At 35.3% G+C, this 7,187-nt stretch overlaps 1 long non-coding RNA gene across 1 annotated transcript; it reads right to left on the bottom strand.

Annotated features, from left to right (window-relative positions):
• Positions 1 to 1,297: 1,297 nt before the first annotated feature.
• LOC117282362 lies at positions 1,298 to 3,890 on the bottom strand. Its single transcript, XR_004513095.1, has 2 exons — positions 3,754 to 3,890; positions 1,298 to 3,640 (listed from the first exon to the last, which is right to left on the bottom strand). It is a non-coding gene; the product is annotated as an uncharacterized LOC117282362 (long non-coding RNA).
• Between the last annotated feature and the right edge of the window lie 3,297 nt (positions 3,891 to 7,187).

Here is a 7,187-nt window from a genome sequence, read left to right as displayed (position 1 = left end):
TACAGCGAATTTTATTTCACATTCGCACTTACAATCACCCAAATTACAGATTTACGATTACTGCTATCTGCAGTATCACAAATAGTACACTCCAAATGCCAGAATACAACTGACTGGTTGCTGGCTAACTCGGAACTAACTCGGAGGTAGCTCGAGGACTGACTCGTAGGTAGCTGCCTTGAGAACTGACTGTGAATAGCCTTCGCTGCTCCTCATGTAGCCTCGATCGGACAATACAGAAAACGGCCACGTAATAAGCACCCTTGTTGCCTGGCGCTGTGTTGCTAGCAACGCTAGCGGTAGTAACCGCTGTTACTACCGTCGTCTCTCGCAATCCTGTTTACCCGCGCTGCCTAGCAACCCGCGGTACCCTTGGTGACGTCATCGCTGTTGACTCGCGTTGCATAGCGACCAGGATGCTAGGACTCGGCTAACTTCGGCTCACTTCAGCTTCGCTCGGCGCATCACAGCTGGCGGGGGGGGGGCGTCATCCATAGCTCAACATGTCACAATATTTATTTGTACAATTTAATTCCACTCTTTGCCTCCTATATTGGAGGTAAGATTTGAACCATTGCAGTAATACACCCTGCACTCCATAGTGCTGTAGTTTCATTAACAGAAGATCATGACTGATGCAGTCAAATGCCTTGGCTATATCACAAAATATACCAGATACATACTCCTTTGTATTCCAACTGTAAATATTATATTGGTTAATTTATATATAGAATCTTCAGTTGATAATCCCTTTCGGAATCCATACTGCTCTGGAGGTAATATTTCATGTGTTACAATATGATCATTGAGTCTCCTAGAAATTGCTGTTTCAAATACTTTTGCAAACCCAGTTACTATAGATATTGGTCTCTAGTTGCTTATAACAGCCTTGCCCCCTTTTTTGCATACTGGCTTAATAATTGCATATTTTAATCTTTCTGGATATAGACCCATGGTTAGTGACATAAGTTAAGAGGTTTACCAGTTTGTAGTTTTATTATTTTATTAGTTATGCCATCATACCCTGAAGAGTTTTTCAATTTTAATTTGTTAATTACACTAATTGTTTCCTCTTCTGCAATTAAATTAAAATTCATATCCAAAAAACCATTAGGGAAATGGGTGTGCATGAATGACATTGCAGTATAAACATTAGTTTTCTCCATATTAAGATTTTCTGTTATTGATGTGAAATATTTATTAAAACTATGAGCAGCTTCATCAATATTTATTTTTTCTATATTATTTTGAAAAGTTTTTGGTAAACTTTCTTTATTATTATTGTTTTTCTTTCCTGTTTCAATGTCGATAATGTTCCATGTATTTTTTATTTTGTTTTCAGCTGGTGTAATTAACTGATTATAATATTTCCTTTTAGCTTCTCTTATTACTCTCCTTCATATCATGCAGTAGGATCTATAGTATGATTTAAATAAATAATTGTAGTTGCTTCTACTGAGAATGTACAGTGATTCTTTCTGTCTACAGGAGGTATGTATCCCAGCTATTATCCAGCCATTATCATTGTGTTTATGTGTTACACTTTTCTTCGGAAAGCACGACTTATAGACAAGTAAATACTTATTTAAAAATAATGAAAAAATATATCACCCATAGTTTTTTAAAAAAAGGTGTTTTTGGTCACTTTGCATATATGCAAAACTGCGCGTACAAGTTACATTCACTAATACAACATAAATGGAAAGAAATTAAACTTCATATTTTATGAAGTAAAATTAACAAATATCGTTTAAAAATCATGGAATATTTATTGAAGTGCTGTCTGAATAAATACTAGCGAGTTTATGCATTATGAAACAGATGGAAATAGTTTTTGTCTTTATTCAGACACAAGTTCACTCGGCATTTCTCATACATTACAAATGTATATCCTTTGCAATTAGGATGTTTGCATGCTGTTCTCTTCTTATTCCATACAGGCCAGTGATTGAAGGGATCTAATCTTACATCCTTTGGAGGCAGCGAAGATCCTTTGTGTCTAAGTCTCTTACTCTCTATCGGGTCTGAGTTGCTTGGTCTGCCACGTTTCTTCTGTTCTGGGCCAAATCAGTCCTGTATTTCTTTCAAGTCATTGGCATGTCTGTTACACCTATTTCAATCAGCATCCTTCGGTATAGTATCCAGGAATTAACAATGGTGTCAATCAAATGAAAAAACAGTCACAGATATCATCGCTTTGATCTCATTTTTATGTGATGTCTTTCAATATTGCTTTCTAGTAAATCAACATTTCCCATATGGGAATTATAAACTGTAACAACTGCTGGACAAGGCACTAATTTGTGCTCCGTCTTCTTTCTGTCAAACCTCCTGACTTCTGTTTTAGGCATTTCTCCAACAAAAGTTGAAAGAAAACACACATGGCTGTTGTCTTTATACAAAACAGTGGAAATGTCCACTGACTCAACGCTTGTGATATATTCTTCAGAATATCCACGTGGTACCTTCTTGAGTTCTTTTTCATCTTGAAATTTGCAAGTTGGAATTCTGTTTCGCTGAATTGTGCCCACACACTGAATACCTTGCTTGAATAGATACACAGCTAAAGGTACAGATGTATAAAATGTGTCTAAATAAATCTTGTAATTTTGGTCTCTTGGTATTTCTGTTGACAGACGAATCACGACGTTCCCACTGGCCCCAATATCAGGTTCACCAACAAGTCAAATTTTCGGGTCACTTTCTTGCCTACTGTAAATCTCGATTTTATGAGCAAATCCCATTTCCCCAAATAACAAAAAGTTTATACCCCCATTTATTGGGCTTATCCTTCATGTGCATTTTCATATGGTGCCTTGCCTTAGTGGCTCACATCTGCTAGTCAATGGACAGGCGTTCAGACATAGGCGCTGACAAACATTTCTGGTTCATATAATCCAGTACAGGTCTAATTTTATACAGTTTATCATGAGCAGGATTTTGAGCATCTGGTTGCTTGGAATTATCATTGAAATGCAAACTTCTGTGCAATTTCTCAAAGTTCCTGTGAGACATGGTCTGTTTTACTAATTCAGTTCCAGTAATGTCATTCCAAAGGTCACGGACACAAGCAGGTGGAGCCAAAGAGTTTACAATACATATGCCAATAAATTTATAAATGTCATAGCTGGTGAAGTCAGTTGGCTTGTTTGGGTTTTGGTGGATGCTGTACAGATTAGTTTCATCTACAATTTTGCTTATTTCGTCAGTAAAAAAATATCTGAAAAATTGTTATGGTGTTGATAGCTCTAAAATTGATTGGGGCAACTTTGTATTTCCTTCGAATGGGAATAGGTCACCAGAAAAAGGAGCACTAGGTTTTTTCCACAAAATATTTTTTTTGTGAACCAATTCGTCTTTTGTCCGAAGTGGGAGCTGCAGCCACAGATGAGTCTTTTGTATATGAATTCACTGTTTGTGCAGCAGTTACAGGCTCGCTTTCACTATCTGACGATTCCAGGTCCCTGTATTTTTACTGTAGGGTCTGCATCTGAATCGTCGAAGTTCAACCCTTCTTCACTATCAGATGGACATTCCAGCGCCATCAATTCATTAGATGTCATTACTTTACGTTGTCTTTTGTCCCAATATTCAAATGAATCCATCACGGGAAATTTGTTATCATTACCAGCACAAGAAACTGAAAGAATGGAGAAACACGTACTCAGTATTACTATGCAATGCGAATGGTGAAGCAGCAATACTGCGCACTATTGCACATGTGCAAAACAAAAGAAAATTTGTATTACTTACGTTTTACTCTGTAGAATTATATGTTATACAATGCTGCACTCACTAAAGATTCTAGATAATGAACATATTTTTTTATATTACAAAATGCTGATTTTAACCACAACGATTAACGCCCACAAGATGGCACTACGCGCCGCTCTGAGAATCCTTCTCACAGCCAGCCCCGTGAAACTCCCATGCTATTGGTTGGAAACATGGCGGCCATGACACTTCGGATTCACAGCAACACACAAACCAGCTGTTGACGTTGTTGTCGATAATAACGCCGACTGGTGGGAAATTTATTCTTACCACATTAAACGAGCGGCAAATTCCGAAGGAGAAGGAAGTTAAATCAAAACTTTGATTTTTCATTTTTATTTGATAGAGCAATCTGAATACTTTAGCCAACTTACTTACGAAGTACGCAAAATTCTAGCAAGGTGACTTATATATACATCGTACAAATATATTAGTTTTAGCTAGATAAATCTTAAGTGAACAAATTTCTATGTTCTTTTCATCACAGAACTGTGATAAATTTATAGTGGCAAATTTTATATCTGATCTTATGTATATACAAACACCTCCTCCCTGATGAGTCATACGGGCATATTCAAGGGGCGACAAGCCCCTTGAGACTCATGTACAGTAATTATATTTTCAAACTGAACACTTGCGGGCATAGTCCTTATGTAACATCCTTTCTGAGGAGGGGATGGGTCTGTCACTTAAAAATGTTGATGACCTTTGCCAGTGCAGTCATTCTCAGGTTGGAGTCCCGTTTTTACTGTCTCAGATTCAAGACTCTGAACCCGGGTACCAGGTCCCCATATTTATATCTCCCAGGAAAAAAGGTGGACTGATTATACCCCCAGGCATTAGGTTACCTTCTTCCTTGCCTCCTATGACTTGCAGGGCTGTAGAGGAGGCATTCGACCCCACCTCCATGCTGCTTTCTGCAAGGACACCTGAGTGCATGGATGATTCACAAATATACATGCCGTAGCTTGGTGGTATAGTTAGCTGGGAGAAACAGAACTCTTATATTGCAATGAAATGTAGTGTTCTTTGGATAATCAATGAAGAGGATTTTAGTAACCAGTTTTCTAATTAGTTGTGTGAGGCAACATTAAATTATTCTGGTGGTCAGCCAAGAATTTGTATTGGCTTTATATTTTGTAGGCAGTCACCTGACATTCTTGAAGCAATGTGAACATTTACACATTCCAAGAGGAGGCATCGCATGACTGGAACACAGTAACCTGCTCTTTATGTTTGGTACCTCCATGGCCAAAAGTGTCCTCAAAAAGTGAGGGCTGTCCTATGTTGTAGACCAAAAAAATAGACATGCCCCATTTGCCAATTTTGCCACCAAGACTTCTGATATTTTGATGTATAAGAATTAAAGTGTCTTTAGTATAACTAGACTTATTGAAGAATAACTTATTTGATTTTGATTTTATTCCCATAAAAAATCCTCATTTCTAGTAGGTGGTCTTCTTTTCCTTCTATTACTATGTTCTCTCCCTTGATTAAGTATTGTGACAGGGTTATCCGTATTTCTTATAATGTTTTCTCTTTTTCCATCCTTTTCATCGTACTTGCATGTGTTATCAACCTGAATTGTCTTGATACATTTTTTTTGCTTTTGTAGGTTGTTTAATATGTTCCAGCAAAGTATTGAATTGAATTGAATTTATTTACATTCTATAAATCCTAAGCAGGTTAGTACCTTTGGATACAGAACAAGTCAAAAGGTTACATACATAAATACAGGCAATTTTAGCTTAAAAAGTAATATAACTTAATTTTACATCATTCTCTATTTACATTGAAGTATTCATCTAAAGAGTAGAAGGAATGAGCATGTAGATAATTCTTTAACTCTGATTTAAACTTTTTAGTATCATTGCCCAAGTTTTTAATACTTTGTGGCAGATTGTTGAACACTTTTATGCCAGTAAAGTAGACTCCTTTTTGATATACTGATAAAGTTGATGAGGGTAGGTGGAAGTTATATTTTTGTCTAGTATTCATGTTATAGACATCAGAATTTAATTTGAATTTATCTTTGTTGTAAACAACAAATAAGAGAAGCGATAATATGTATTGCGATTGAAGAGGTAGAATTTTTAATTTCTTAAATAATTCTCTACATGAATCTCTACTTCTACATCCTGTAATGATTCTAATTATATTCTTTTGTATTTTAAAAATTATTACACTATGTGAAGAGTTCCCCCAAAATATTAATCCATAGTTCATAATAGAATGAAAGTAGGCATGGTAAACCATCTTCAATGTTTCCTGTGACATAAAAGGCTTAATTGATCTCATCGCATAGCAAGCTGCATTTAATTTAGGTATAATTTGTTCAATATGTATTTTCCAAGACAGTGTACTGTCTACATGTATTCCAAGGAATTTTGTATCAAGTACTTTACAGATTAATTTGTTGGCATAACTGATGTCCAGATCAATTTGGTGGTTGTTTTTAGTTGTGAATGATATGTAATGGGTTTTATCAAAATTTAATGAGAGTAAATTGGCTTCGAACCATCTGTTTAAGGCTTCAAATACAATATTTATGTCATTTTTAAAGTTGTCAAATTTAGAGTTCTTAAATATTATACTAGTGTCATCTGCATATAGAATTGGTTTAGATTTATTGTTGATGGTTTTAGATAGATCATTTATGTAGAGAAGAAAAAGTAAGGGACCTAAAATTGATCCTTGTGGAACACCGTGCTTTATAATTCCCCAGTTTGAAAATGCATTATGACTGGAGTTTTTATTATTTATTTCAACTCTTTGATACCTGTTTTTGAGGTATGATTTGATCCATTCATTAGCTTTGCCAGTTATTCCATAGAAATTTAATTTCGATAGTAAGATATCATGATTAACACAATCGAAAGCTTTTGCTAGATCACAGAAAATCCCTCCCACAATTAATCTGTCATTGAGAGCACTTAAAATATCGTTAGTTAGTTCATAGGTTGCTTTTTCTGTTGTTAGGTCTTTCCTAAATCCAAATTGCTCTTTGACTAATATGTTGTTAGAATTTAAGTGTTCAAGTAGTCTATTATACATAACTTTTTCAAAGACTTTTGAGAATGAAGTCAATATGGATATTGGTCTGTAATTAGAGATGCATTTTCTCTCTCCTTTTTTAAAAAGTGGTTTCATTATAGCGTATTTTAAGCGTTGAGGAAAAGTACCTGATGATAAAGATTTATTACATAGATGATTCAAGGGTGAACTGATGTAAACAGAGCTTGCTTTAAGTAATTTGGTAGAGATTTCATCATATCCATGTGAATTTTTGGGCTTAAGGGATTTAATAATGTTTTCAATTTCCTTCCTTGTTGAGAATTTGAGATTGATATTTGGAAATGAATTGTTAAAGGCACGAGACAGATAGTATATTGGATTATTATTATTATTATTAT

Source organism: Cryptotermes secundus, unplaced genomic scaffold (genome assembly GCF_002891405.2).
Source record: "Cryptotermes secundus unplaced genomic scaffold, Csec_1.0 scaffold5525, whole genome shotgun sequence".
NCBI classification, from domain to species: Eukaryota; Metazoa; Arthropoda; class Insecta; order Blattodea; family Kalotermitidae; genus Cryptotermes; species Cryptotermes secundus.
The sequence above is the reverse complement of the archived record's forward strand: the minus strand, read 5'-3'. Positions and strand labels throughout refer to the sequence as shown.